The sequence below is a fragment of the Pinus tabuliformis genome, chromosome 5_1 (genome assembly GCF_031772625.1).
Source record: "Pinus tabuliformis cultivar Carrire ecotype Pingquan chromosome 5_1, CPIR1, whole genome shotgun sequence".
Taxonomy (NCBI): Eukaryota; Viridiplantae; Streptophyta; class Pinopsida; order Pinales; family Pinaceae; genus Pinus; species Pinus tabuliformis.
In genome coordinates this window covers 300,651,362-300,667,242 of record NC_142305.1, presented here as the reverse complement: position 1 = coordinate 300,667,242, position 15,881 = coordinate 300,651,362, and positions in this window count along the sequence as shown.

Below are 15,881 nucleotides of genomic sequence, written 5' to 3'. Positions count from 1 at the left end.
AAGGACGCTACTTAACTTGCTTTGCGTCTGGTTTCAAATTAATATTCATCATCCCTAAGTTGCCAAGGATCCCTTTTAACTCCGTGATTTTGGTCGGGAACAAGTCTTGATATTCGCGAAGTAACTCGACGACCTTATCCACCGTGGAATCATCCCAATATTCCCCAAGCATTGTGTACTTTAGCTCCGCATCTGTACCAATGTTTACCTACTTTGTTTTCAGTGATGCAATGATGTTAGGGTCCTCAATCGATGGTCCTCGAACTTCGCGACTCCCTTTAGTTTCTGGAATATTAATATTTTGGGGGTCATCCTCATCATCCTCCACTTGTACATTTTAACATTCTAGGGCATGGCTTAACTGAGGTGACCATTCTGGTTGAACTATTTCCCATGGTTCCTGTGGTATTTTGAAAATTGCGGCTTTCATGGCTTGCAACGCATTGTCAACAGTATTTGTCCATGGGTCTTCAAATGAGAATGTTAACAAAAATCCTTCGTGCAAGACATCTCATTCACCTATACCATGTCGAAGTTCTCTGTCAGTATACCAGTTTCTTGGGATGACATCCAGGGTATGATAGAATAGGTGTACCCATTCAGGCTGAGGTTCTTCTCCATAGGCCTTGGTCCATTTTGTGAGGTATGTGCGTGGGTCATCGTGTCCATCGTATTTCTTGATTTCATATTTTCGGTTTCCCAAACCGTAGCTGCATCATCCTCCTGCAGCCACGCCAGTTTTCAAAGTTTCCTTGATGTGTTCCCCACCAACACGCAGGTGTCGCATGCAATGCCCACTTTAATGCATCGAACCTCTAGTGCTCTAGTACTGTGCTCTCAAACTTGTTCAATAATTCTTCCACCACTGTCAATCCATCATATGTTGGTAGATCTCGAGCCTGGGCTATTACGCAATGGAGTGATTTAGTCATCATATTACAATTTGTTGTCATCACTTCGCTCAACCAATTGTGTCAGTGTTCATCTTCTTCGTCTGAATCCGAAGGGCTAGAACCTGCACGCTCCCACGAGGCCCTTCCATCTGTAGTCGGAGTTAGCCAATCTTGGTCTCGCGTGGTTATCTTGTAGATACAATCTAGCTCCTCGTCATTTCCATCATCATGCACGGGTTGAGTGTAGCACTCTCCTTTAGCTGGATCCAGCAGAACTACTACGCATAGGAACTTTTTCTCGAATATCATCTTCCATTTTTTTAGGTTGATGACTCCATTCATATATGTGCCCCAGTCTATTCCTAGCAACACGGGGTAAGGATTACTATCATCCACAATCTTGATTACCTCAAAGTTTTTCTATGTGCTCGCACCTTCGATATCCACTGTTACCCCTTGCAATCTCCCCATGGGCAAGACCTTTTGTTGGTTTGCAATCCGTAATTGAATAGGAGACCACTGTAACGTGGGCCTGCCCATGCATTCCCATGTCTGTTTTGGTAACACATTCACGTCTGAACCCAAGTCTAAGATTACCTGATCCATTTCATACTCACCAATCTATGCTATCAATCTCATTTCCCTCCCGGTGTGCAGTGCATGCTTTCCCAGTTTCCGGACTACACGCGGTTCACCCGATCCTACACACCTAGCGATCAGCTCTTGTAGTCCTTTAACTTCCTTATTGTCACACAACAGTTTCATGCATGTCTCTAAAAAGGTAGTTAGCATAGAAGGATCCAGTCTTGTCTCTGGCTGATCCTTACTACCTGAAGTAGAGGCCTCCGTGAAGCTCTTCTTAGCTTCCATAAATGTTTCCTTTGCGTGTTCCAAGTCAAACTCAGGTTCCTTTGTAGGAGCCTTGCGAACCCAAGTATCTTCCTCAAGCTGCTTCCCCTTATCTTCCCCTGTGGTCGTGCCACTTCTGAGCATCATGTTCACATTGGGGTCTTCTTTGCACGGTTTGGACCTCATCATTTGGATATTTTGAGTTGGAGCACCCCTTTTTCACGCATTTGTGCGATCAGCTTCGAAAAATCTACCATTTGATGATCAAACTGCTCATAGTATGGACAAGATATTCTCAATGGGTTGGTACAATCGTGAGCATAGTGCCTTGGTCCTTCGCAATTGTAACAGATTAGCTGTCTGTGGCCCCTTCCGGGTCCCATTCCTCCTCGTCCTCGACCTCACCTTTGAAATTCACCCCGCGCTACTGCTACGGCTTGATCGAGGCCTTGCGTTTCTATCTGCATTCGATAAGCTGGGGTCCTATCCATCATTAGCTCATAGCTCTGACATGTCCACTCATCGTGGCCCACTGATCTATAGAAATTACAATACAGTTGCTGTAGAGTCTATGTATACTTCTGCAACAGGTGACAGTTGTCCGTCGTGTGCTTTCCTCCAACCTGACAGATCACACACCAGAGGGCGGGTGTCGCACTCGACCTTGCTTGTGCCTCCGGTCTCAATGGCATCAGTCCCCTCCTGCCAAATAGTCTGCAAATACTAGACAATGATCCTTATCGTGGCCCTAGCCTTTACATTTTATAGACCACACTTCTTCGCATGCCTCTGGCCGTGGCGCCCTATCTTGCTTCAAAATATGCATCTCCAAGCATAGGTTCTACAGTTGTGTGTGGATCTGTTGGAATCCCAATCCCGGATCCTGTATCGGTGTTTCATGCAACCTCATCGTCATTTCCAATGCTTCTGCCTAGGTCGAAAGCATCTGTTGTGACAGTGTCGTTCTCAGGTGCGGTGTCAAAGACACCACAAACCATGCGTGGTGCTACGCATCCGTTAGCGTCATATTAGCCTCATGGATCGTAATCTTCAGTCTCTGATCCAGATCCCAAGGGGTCTCTCCTGGAATCATCACGATCTCTTTAAATCTGATGATTGACTACATCTTTGATTTCGGCCAGCTAAATTCTCTATTCAATGCAATTTGAATCTCTGCTATTCCTGCATTTGGGTGATCCTTCAAGTGCTTGATATACCACGTCAACGCGTGATCCTACAACGTGCTTACCAAGGTAGCCTTCTTAATGTTATCGTTCGTAACCCCTTGTGCTTCCCACAGTACTCTTACAACGAACCAGAACTGATCCGGGTCCTCATTTCCTACTCCTCTAAATATGGGTAGCTTAATCGCGCTTGCCATACTGAACTACTGTATTGGTGGAGGTGGTGTAGGCGAAGATGGAGGTGAAGGAGGTGAAGTGAGTGGTGGTGTAAGTGGAGAGGGTAACTATGGAATGCGCTGCCTGATCATACTAACCGCACTCCTTGAAGGCACCCAAGCGCGCTCTTCCTTGCTCACTCGCGGAGGTGAAATTAAAGGATTGCTTCCTAGCCCTTCGATACCTTTGTAGACCTTTCCGCTTTGCATCATTCCAATCATTAATGTAATCACCCTTTAATTTCCTTCTTCATAGGGTTCTAGCGTTCTGACATCAGACATCCCTTAGGCAGATCCCGGTCTCGGCAACAGAACCATTTGTTGGCTTATTGGGGCCTAATCCATGTTCAAAAATGTTTAAGCCAAACAAATCTTGAAACTACCAGCCCTTTCGGCAACAGCCTGCAGAGTGCGGACTGAGGTCTCACTTGAGGTAGTATGGGAGGGTGCTGGAACCAAGTTTATGCACCCTAGGGATGTCTTGATGAGGTCTCGAGAGTTTGCGGACCGATCTTTCGCACTTATACTGCTTCGCGCAGCTATCCTGCCTTCACGTAGCCCCAGTACCAAGTGCGAAGAGGCGCTGTCTAGATCCCTTATCCTTAGTATTTTTTTATTATAGATCTAACTTAATTCGGTAGTTTTTATCAATCATTCAATATTAGTAACTAGTGCGCGCAAACATAAACCTTAAAGAGATGCATAAAACCATAACAGAAAAATAACCACACATATCTACAAGAAGATGCACAATATTTTAAAAACACTTATCTTTTATTAATATTCTGTTCTAGTACAATCCAATTCCACCTTGCACTCAGTTGCAGGGGTCCGTGCACACAGCTGCGGACTCTACCAGGCCTCTGCACACACAGCTATAGAGCCTATTCTACTACTACAACCCTCGACTCGGACTTACAAACTCAAAGAGAATATCTCATTCAAAAACCCATACCTTTTAACATCAGCAAAAGCTACTTTCTACACTTAGAGCCTCGCTCTATTTATACATTCCCATGGTCCGCAGACCATGGGTAGGCCAACACATTCTAGATTAAATTACAATATTTTAGGGTGGACTACCCTTTGACTTAACCCATTACAATTCACGCTCTGCACACTTCACGTAGCCTTTACAATACTAGTACCCAAAATTGTGGGCTTTAAGCCCCAAAACCATTACGCAGGGGATCTGCTACCCAAAAACTCCCTCTTAGCGAGGAAGGCAATTAGAGAAGAACCTTTTGCTATATTTGTCACTCCCTCTTAGCAAGGAAGGTACTTATAGAAGAACCTCTTGTTATATTTGTCACTTCCTCTACTTTTGTAACTACTCCTTCTAAAACTAAAAGATCCTCCTACTACACATACTTTACTCATGTTAGGTAGCCTATCCTCCTCATCTTCCAATGTCATCTTATAGAAACTCGATATACTAACAGATACGGATGAAGCCTCTCAACCACCACTCTCTATCAGTAAAACTAAATCCAATATCCCCTTGGATCCATCAATAGGCTATATTAACAACCTATAAGACTGCCACTATCTGATGCCAAACACTATTATTGCATCCAAGATTCCTCCCTCATAATATAACAAGCACTTGTACATCCTAGAATTAAAAAATATATCCATCATGCTCCAATGCTTATGCTAAGATAAATTGTATTGTCAAACTTGGAACAAACAACATGATTGCTACCTATAGAAACCCTCTTGATTTTAGCTAGAATCTAACACATCCAACAACCTTTATCGCATGTGTTGTACTAGTCCCACAACTCTACAATATGATTCTATCTCTGAAACGCTATAGAACACTAACATCATCCCCATCATGTGACTTGATTCTCCACCTTCAAGTAGCCATAACCAACTATCCGCATGCATAATAGTACCACTACATGAAATACAACTGAAAAAAGAAAATATCTCTCAAATCTTTCAAAAAAATCATCAATATTATTTGATGCTACTACTACTTCCCGAGTCTATTTCTTCTTCTTCTTGTATGGACACTAGCTTGTAAAGTAACCAGTCTTGTGACATGTGAAGCATTTCACTTTTCTCATGTCCTTCTCAAAAGTAGATCACATCATTCCCTTAACCCTACCTTTTCCATTTATAGTAAGATAAACATTCTCCTCATCATCTCCATCATGTTGGCTTGCATTTTTGGAACTCTCCATGTCTCTTCCTGTATGAAATCATCCCACAATCTTTCCCAGCTAGGAATATTTTGTTGTGAAATAATCCCATCAAAGAAATCCCATTTCTTGGGAAAAACATTAAAGGTTTATATCACCAACTTAGGACTCTAAATAATTTCCCGTACTATTACCATCTCATCTCTAATCTATGTGATCTTGGTGAGGTGTGATGCAATTGTGTCAGTTTTAGACACCTTGATGTTGGCATTATGATACATGTATTGTCCTTAATGGCAACTCACTCAGAAAAAAGTTCACAGTGCAGCAGGTCAATAGCAAAGGATTACAGATCAGACTCCAAAGAATGAAGAAAGAGAGGTATACGCTGGTTCACTTTGTCCAAGACACGTACGCACACGGTTTCACAAAAAAAAAGTAGCGTATAACGTATACACGCACTTCAACAGGAGAAAAAGTGCGTACATGTTGGAAAACCAAGTTTTGGTCCAAGGTATTTGATCCAAGGTATTTTTGGTCCAAGGTAATTGGTTCGAGGCATTTGGTCCAAGGTATTGACCCTAGGTATTGGGTCCAAGGTATTGGTCCTAAGTGGTTTTGGTCCAAGGTATTGAGAAAGGCCTAAGAGTATATAAGGAGGAGAAGATCATTAGGCCAAGGTGTGCAAGCAATGAGATTCTAAGGAATACTTCTATCTGAAGTATATATTATGTTGTAGGGTTATGTTTGGGACTGGATCTGAAATATTCATGTGCACCTTGAGTTCAAAATTGGATTAGGAATCATGAGACTTGAAATGACTTATCCTTGAATGATCTGATATTGGTTGGGACCAAATCTGATGTTCTACACCTGTTCTATTTGTTATCTATCATGATCTGGTTTTGTCTGAAGTCTAGAATTGCAGCAAATTTCTGAGTCAAAATTTGCAGATCTATACGCAGGTTCGTCTTGGCCAAAGTGTACACTTAGGTTTGACTCTTCCAAGTAGTGTATACAAAAAGAAAAGCTTCTGTTCAGATCTGACTGATCTATCTGAGCAAATTCTGTTGTTTTACTGTTGTCTGTCAATGAAGTCCTCTTACATCTTAATGTAGAACTGTTGTATAAGGAAATTGAATCTAATTTATTGATTGATTAAGAAGGAAGGTTGATCCTTGTTGCTATCTATTTTGAACTCTGTAATATGCCAGTAGATCTTCAGAATGTCACTCATTGGTATAGTCTGTGGTTCAGAAGTGTATGATTTAGTATCTTTAGAGATATACGCAAGTTGGGTTAAAGGAAGTAGTGTATACACACAGGTTGGTTTCAGCCAAGTAGCATATACACTCTAATCCATGGTTTTTTAGGTTACAACTAGTTCTGGATGATTATGCAGGGTTCTGGATTTAGCACATAGTTCTAGTATTAGTGATCTCATTTTTCAAATTAACTGAATATTGGTTGATGCAGTTTAAAAGGCTTTGGAAAGTCCATTGTGAAAATTTGATGAAACTTGGCCTTCAGTTTGTGGTGTTGTGATCCAGGAGTATCCAGTCTGAAAATTAATGAAACGTGGTCTCTGGGGGAAGAGTGGAGTTTTCTGTAGGCTAACACCTACATACTAGTAAACATATTGGCTAGTATAAGAGCTAGGGGGTTGTAGCTCCTTTCCAGTAGAAACTGGAAAACGAGAGAAGGTTGTAACCTTCTGCAGATAGAAGCCTGCATACTGGTATGAGTCTGCACTAGTACAATATTGTAAACAGATTTTCTTATTATTAAAAAAAGACAGAGACAACAGCAGTAGGTCGTTTTTACCCACATTGGGTTTCCACCATAAATCTTGGTGTTCATGTGTGATGCTTTATTTTGTTTTTCTACACTGTCTAATAAATCTCTGATATACTGGTTTAAGCTCAACACACGATAAATTGTATAAATCACAAGTTCTCTGCATATGCCCTAGTTTCTTTAAGCACAGTCACATGTACACGCTAGTTCACTTCACTAATGTAGCGTATATAAATCTATTTGGGAAATAAAATTATTGATCTAGTAATATTGATTCACCCCCCTCTTAGTATTATTTCCAACAATTGGTATCGGAGCAGGTCCTTCAGAAGAAGCTTGATCGCTTGAAGGGAGATCCATCAACATGAAGAATTAAGAAAGCATGGGATCCATCAGACCACCAATCTTCGATGGAAGGAACTTTTTTTATTGGAAAATAAGAACCACACCCTATCTACAATCGCTTGGAACGGATGTCTGGGAAATTGTGGAAGGAGGATATACATTCCCAACAGCAATTCCTACAGATACGGCAGGTAAAAAGCAATATGAAACCAATGCCAAAGTTTTCAATACTTTATTGGGAAGTCTGTCACAATCAGAGTTTGTCAAAGTCATGTAGCTCAAATCAGCCAAAGAAATATGGGACAAAATCGTTCTGAGCTATGAATGAGACTCTCAGGTAAAATGTGCTAAGCTTCAAACTCTCAGAATTTAGTATGAAAATCTTAAGATGCATAGTAATGAAAGCATAGCAAGTTACTTCCTACGTATAGATGAGGTTGTCAATTATTTGAAGAATCAGGATGAAGAAATTAAGGAAGTTACCTTAGTTGAGAAAGTCTTGAGATCCTTTTCTGCTAAATTTGAATCCAAAGTATCTTCCATAGAAGAAAAATAGGATCCGCAGAATACCACTATGATGCAGCTTCATGGAATCTTAACTGCCTTTGAGATGAGAAAAGGAGGACTATTAGATATGAGAGAAGCCGCATTCAAAGCTTTAGCAAAATAAAAGGAAGAACACAATGAATCAAGACATATTTCAGAAGAAGAAGATGAGGTAAACTTTGTCAAAAAGCTTCAAGGGGGTTCTGGAAGGTTTAGAGGTAAGTTACCCTTCAAATTCTTTTCTTGTGGCAGAGTCGGTCATTATGTTGCTAGATGTCCTCATAAAGATAAATTTGAAAAAGGAAAGGAATATGCAAAATGGAATAGAAAACAAGTTGTGAATAAAAGGAGTTACTATACTCATGAAGATAGTGATGGTTTATCTAATAGTAATGAAGATGAAACTGGACAAGATTACAAACTTCTCATGGCTTATGTTGGTGATAATTTTTGGGATGCTTTAGAAGAGGAAGACCTTCATGAAGAAATAACTAAACTCAAAATATGTTTAGAAGAAAATAATATGATTATAGATACCTTGACATACCAACTTGCTGAAAAAGAAAAACACAATGGAAAACTTGAATGTGAAATTGTGGGTCTAAGAAAGGATCTTGAGAAAATGAAATCTATCAATCTTAGATTTGCTAAAGGATCAGAAACTTTAAATGAAATTATCAAAGTTCAACGTTCTCCTCTGATAAAGACAGGTCTTGGATATACTGAAGAAGCATCTCAATCACAGAAGCCGTCAAACTCCACCAAAATCTATCTTGATGCAGCAAAGACCAGTGAACAGTGTGAAAATCGTTAGCAAGGCATAAAGCAAATCACCAGGTAAATCAAACTCAATTTACTCCAAGGATGAAGAGAAGCCACAACCAACCTCAGGCAAATCATACTCAATTTGCTCCAAAGATGAATATCAATAGAAACTACGATCACCAGGTCAATAGATTCGATGGTTGCAGGAACTTCTTTAATGAGCAATGTTTTTCATGTCATAATTTTGGAGACAAAGCTGCTCAATGTGTTTCTTACAAAACCATCATGACTAGAGAAGCACGAAATCAAACGAATGTAACAGGGATCAAGAAAATACCTATAATAACTTTTATCTTCTTGAAAATGAAATAGAATACTCAATCTGTAACAACTTTGGTCATGAAAAATCTAAATGTAGCAGAAAATTTTGGCAAAAGGAGAAAACTCCATTAAATCCCAAGATATGGAGAAGGAAATAATCTCAAACAGAAAGATGTGGTATAGCCTTGTATGTAGAAGGACAAGAAAATCAGTGGTACATCGACAGTGGATTCTTAAAACACATGACAGGTGACAAAGAAAAACTTCACTCATATAATGCCTTAGAAAAGGAAAAGAATGTATCATTTGGAAATGACACTCCTACTATCATAAAAGGTAAAGGCTTTGTTTTCTTGAAAGAAAAGGTTAAAGTTGGAAATTTTATTTATGTATACGGTTTAAAGCATAACTTGTTGAGTGTCAATCAAATGTGTGATCAAGGAAATGAAGTGGTGTTTCGATCAAACGTATGTGCTTTTTGTGAGTTTGATACAGGAGAGACCATGATCAAAGGTACAAGAACACCAAACAACTTATACATACTCAAGGGAGGACAACAACAGTGTTATCTAAGAAAAAATGATGAAAACTTGTTGTGGCATAGAAGATTGGGACATTTAAGATTTTCTCAAATAAGAAAGCATGCAGATTCAAGGTTGTTCGTGATCTTCCAGATATCAGCATCCCAGAAAATACAATATGCAAACCATGTCAAATCGGCAAGCAAACCAGAGTTCACTTCATGGAAAAATAAGGGTTAGCTAGTAAGCCTCTTGAACTTGTCCATACTGATTTAGGTGGACCATGAAGGAAAATGTCACCTCGTGGAGAAGTATACTTTATTTTGTTCATTGATGATTTTTCCAGAATGTGTTGGATAGGTCTTCCAAAGCATAAAGATGAAGCTTTTGAAAAGTTCCAAGTCTTCAAAGCTTTGGTTGAAAATGAATCAGATCGAAAAATCAAATGCCTCAGATCTAATCGAGGAGGGGAAATTTACCTCGGATGACTTCTTTGACTTTTGTGAACAACATGGAATAAAAAGGCAATTCTCCATGGCAAGGACTCCTCAGCAAAATGGTGTGGTACAAAGAATGAACAGAACAATTCAACAAATGGATCGATCTATGCTAGACGAATCTAGAACTCCTACAACCTTCTCGGGTGAAGTTGCTTTCACTACTGTAACTATTCTCAACCAAGAAAATGTTCGGGTAAGAAGCACTCAAACTCCACATGAACTTTGGTATGGTAAGGTTCCTATTGTAAAATACTTTAAAGTTTTTGGAAGAAAATGTTATATCAAAAGGACTGATGAAAAACTTTGTAAGTTTGAACCCAGAGCAAATGAAGGTATTCTTCTTGGTTATTCTTCTAGAAGTAAAGGATATAAATGTTATAATAAAAGACTTGGAAAAATTGTTGAAAGCATTGATGTTGTAGTTGATGAAGCATGCAAAATTCCAAAACAGATAGAATCAACAAAAGATTATGAAAATGAAGAATATGGGGATTATTTTCCCACATTAAATCAAAATCATATTGAAGAAGAAACCAATGAAGCACCAGAAGAAGAAATAATGGTAGAAGAAAATACTTCGTCCAAGTATGTTCAGAAAAATCATTCAGAAACTCAAATTTTAGGAGAAAAAGAGGCATGTGTACAAACAAGAAGAACACTTACAGGGACCTCAAGCTATCTAGCATTATTATCCTCCATCGAACCTCAAAATGTAAAAGAAACATGCAAAGATGAATGTTGGGTCAAGGTCATCGATGAAGAACTTGACCAAATTGAAAAAATGATACTTAGGAATTAGTTCCCAGACCTCATGATAAAAATATTATAGGAACTAAATGGATATTAAAAAACAAGCTGAATGAAAATGGAGAAGTCATTAGAAACAAGGCCAGACTTATTTGTAAAGGGTATGCTCAACAAGAAGGTATAGATTTTGAAGAAACTTTTGCACCTTTTGCTAGACTTGAAGCCATAAGGATGTTTCTTTCTCTTTCTAGATTTCAGAAATTCAAAGTATACCAAATGGATGTAAAATCAACCTTCCTAAATGGAGATTTAGAAGAAGAATTTTATATTGAACAACAAGAAGGATTCATTCTTGGAAATGATGCAAAACTTGTAAGCAGACTCAAAAACGCCCTCTATGGTCTGAAACATGCTCCAAGGGCTTGGTATTACTACCTTGACAAATATCTACGCCAACAAGGTTTTACAAAAGATTCAGTAGATAACAATCTATATACAAAGATTGAAACTAATAAATTGCTAATTATTATTGTTTATGTTGATGATATCATTTTTGGTAGCAATGAAGAATCCATGAATCAAAATTTTTCTTCAATAATGTAGAAAGATTTTGAAATGTCCTTGCTTGGTGAGCTTACCTATTTTCTCGGTCCACAAGTTCAACAAAATAAAGATGGTATTTTTATTTCACAAACCAAATATCTTAAACAGATCTTGAAAAGGTACGGAATGGAAGATTCGAAACCTGTATGTACCCTAATGGTAACAAGATGCAGTCTCAGCTCAAATGATGAATAAGCAGCAATAAATCAACCAACTTATAGATCCATGATTAGCAGTCTGGTTTATCTAACAGGTACCCGACCTGACATCATGCATGCAGTAGGAATAGTTGGAAGATTCCAAGCAAATCCAAAGGAATCACACCTTTAGGCAGTCAAAATAATTTTCAAATATCTTCAAGGAACTTAGGACTTTGGTTTATGGTATCCTAGAGATGCAGATCTTACTCTTCATGTATATACATATGTAGATTGGGTAGGAAGTGTTGATGACAGAAAAAGCACTAGTGGTGGTGCATTCTATATGGGTTCTAGGTTAGTGTCTTGGTTCAGAAAGAAGCAAATTTCAATTGCTTTATCCACAACTGAAGCAGAATATGTGGCTGCTGCATCTTGCTGCACACAACTACTTTGGATGATGCAAACCTTGCAAGACGTTCAGATCACATATACTCCACCAATATCCATTCTATGTGATAATACAAGTGCCATCAGTATTTCAAAGAATCCAGTCATGCACACCAAGACCGAGAACATACCCATCAAATACCATTTTCTACGTGAACAAGTGCTTGAACAAAAGGTCAAATTGGAGTATGTTCCTTCCAAAGAACAAGTTGCTAATATATTCACTAAACCACTGCCCAGAGAAACATTTGAATATCTCAGACAAAAGCTAAGAGTAGTTGTTGCATCATCCTACTGTTAAATCTAATTTTTCATAGAAAGGTTGTTATACGTGTGTTTCATGAAGTATAGTCATGTACAGACATGGTTTTCTATGGGTCAAGGAGCATATATGTTTTTCAGACAAGAAAAAAAGTGGGGCAGGCTCTGACATGGGTTCTCTGTCTGATGTTGATGATTACAGTCTATTGATATGCTCTGTTCATAATTTTTTCTCTAACTGACAATAATGCCTTGATCATTGAATTGTTAACAATGCACAGGTAGCAAAGGTTCAGGGGGAGCATTAGCCTTCACTCGCATTCTGCATTGTTGGCATTATGGTTGCTGAGTCCAGCTCTGGCTTCAGATATTTATACTTTTTGTTGCTTAAAGTCATGTAAAATTCTAGGGTGTGATATGTCTTTTCATACATTTGAATGAGTCCTATTGGACAAATGATGTAATTTGTATCCCCACTTTGCATGGGATGGATGATGTAATATGTATAAACAATTGGTATGTCCCCACTTGGTTGGGTGGATGATTCAAATTTGGTATATCCCCACTTGGTTTGGAGATGGATGTATGAATGCGTCATTAGTGATAGGAAGGGCATACTCACATAGTTGAGTTATAGAGTCATGTTATTCTTTTGGAGAATATTTTTGCAGACTCTACTTGTGTTTAGGGGGAGCATGGATGGTTTCAGTGCATCTCAACATGTACAAAGAGGAGCTCAATCAGAGAATTCAACATGTACTCAAGGGGAGCATGAACAGCATGGTCCGCCCTTTGCCCTTGATGTCAAAGGGGGAGAGTGTCTTGGTGATGTTATTGCCATCAAGTCTAAAGGAGGAGAGTGTCTTTGTGTTGTTATTGCCATCAAGTCCAAAGGGGGAGATTGTTGGCATTATGATATAGGTAATATCCTTCACGGCAACTCACTTAGATGAAAGTTCACAGTGCAGCAGGTCAACAACAAAGGATTACAGATCATACTCCAAAAAATGAAGAAAGAGACGTATATGCGGGTTCACTTTGTCCAAGACGCATATACACATGGTTTCATAGAACAAAAGTAGTGTATAACGTATATACACACTTTCAAGGGAGAAAAAGCGTGTACATGTTGGAAAACCAAGTTTTGGTCCAAGGTATTTTTGGTCCAAGGTAATTGGTCTGAGGCATTTGGTCCAAGGTATTGACCCTAGGTATTGGGTCCAAGGTATTGGTCCTAAGTGGTTTTGGTCCAAGGTATTGAGAAAGGTCTAAGAGTATATAAGGAGGAGAAGATCATTACGCCAAGGTGTGTAAGAAATGAGATTCTAAGGAATACTTCTATCTGAAGTATATATTATGTTGCAGGGTTATGTTTGGTACTGGATCTGAAATATTCATGTGCACCTTGAGTTCAACATTGGATCAGGAATCACGAGACTTGAAATGACTTATTCTTGAACAATCTGATATTAGTTGGGACTAGATATGATGTTTTGGGCCTATTTTATTTGTTTTCTATCATGATCTGGGTTTGTCTGAAGTCTGGAATTGCAACAAAGTTCTAAGTCAAAATTTGCAGATCTATACGCAGGTTCGTCTCGGCCAAAGTGCGTGTAAACGTAGGTTCGACTCTTCCAAGTAGCATATAAAAAAATAAAAGCTTTTGTTCGGATCTAACTGATCTATCTGATCAAATTTTGTTGTTTTACTATTATCTATCAATGAAGTCCTCTTAGATCTGAATGTAGAACTGTTGTATAAGGAAATTGAATCTGATTGATTGATTGATTAAGAAGGAAGGGTGATCCTTGTTGCTATCTGTTTTGAACTCTGTAATATGATAGTATATATTCAGAATGTCACTGATTGGTATAGTCTGTGGTTCAGAAGTTTATGATTTAGTATCTTTAGAGATATATGCAAGTTGGGTTAAAAGAAGTAGCGTATACACACATGTTGGTTTCAACCAAGTAGCGTATACACTCTAATGCATGGTTTTTGAGGTTACAGCTGGTTCTGGATGATGATGCAGGGTTCTGGGTTTAGCACAGAGTTCTGGTGTTAGTGATCTGATTGTTTAGATTAACTGAATATTGGTTGATGTAGTTTAAAAGGCTTCGATGGGTCCATTGTGAAAATTTGATGAAACGTGGTCTTCAGTTTGTGATGTTGTATCAAGGTTGTAAACAAATTTTCTTATTATTAAAAGAAGACAGAGACGATAGTAGAAGGTGGTTTTTACCCACATTGGGTTTCCACCTTAAATCTTGGTGTTCATGTGTGTTGCTCATGTGTGATGCTTTATTCTACTTTTTCTGCACTGTCTAGCAAATCTCTGATATACTGGTTTAAGCTCAACACATGATAAATTGTCTAAATCACAAGTTCTCTGCATATATGCAGGTTTCTTTAAGCACAATCACATGTACATGCTAGTTCACTTCACTGAAGTAGTGTATATAAATCTATTTGGGAAATAAAATTATTAATCTGATAATACTGATTCACCCCCCTCTCAGTATTATTTCCAACAATTGGTATCGGAGCAGGTCCTTCAGAAGAAGCTTGATCGCTTGAAGGGAGATCCATCAACATGAATAATCAAGAAAGCATGGGATCCATCAGACCACCAATCTTTGATGGAAGCAACCTTTTTTATTGGAAAATAAGAACCACGGCCCATCTACAATCGCTTAGAACACATGTCTGGGAAATTGCGGAAGGAGGATATACATTTCCAATAGCAATTCCTACAGATACGACTGGTAAAAAGCAATATGAAACCAATGCCAAAGTTGTCAATACTTTATTGGGAAGTCTGTCACAATCAGAGTTTGTCAAAGTCATGCAGCTCAAATTAGCCAAAGAAATATGGGACAAAATTGTTTTGAGCTACGAAGGAGACTCTCAGGTAAAACGTGCTAAGCTTCAAACTCTCAGAATTCAGTATGAAACTCTTAAGATGCATAGTGATGAAAGCATAGCTAGTTACTTCCTACGTATAGATGAGGTTGTCAATTGTATGAATAATCTGGGTGAAGAAATTACCTTAGTTGAGAAAGTTTTGAGATCCTTGTCTGTTAAATTTGAATCCAAAGTGTCTGCCATAGAAGAAAAACAGGATCTGCAGAATATCACTATGACACAGCTTCATGGAATCTTAACTGCCTTTGAGATGAGAAAAGGAGGACCATCAGATATGAGAGAAGCCACATTCAAAGCTTCAGCAAAAGGAAAGGAAGAACACAATGAATCAGGAGATATTTTAGAAGAAGAAGATGAGGTAAACTTTGTCAAAAACTTCAATGGGATGTTGGAAGGTTTAGAGGTAAGTTACCCTTCAAATTATTTTCTTGTGGCAGAGTCGGTCATTATGCTACCAGATGTCCTCATAAAGATAAATTTGAAAAAGGAAAGGAATATGCAAAAGGGAATAGAAAACAAGTTGTGAATAAAAGGAGTTACTATACTCATGAAGATAGCGATGGTTTATCTAATAGTGATGAAGATGAAACTGGACAAGATTACAGACTTCTCATGGCTTATTACAGTGATAATTTTTGGGATGCTTTAGAAGAGGAAGACCTTCATGAAGAA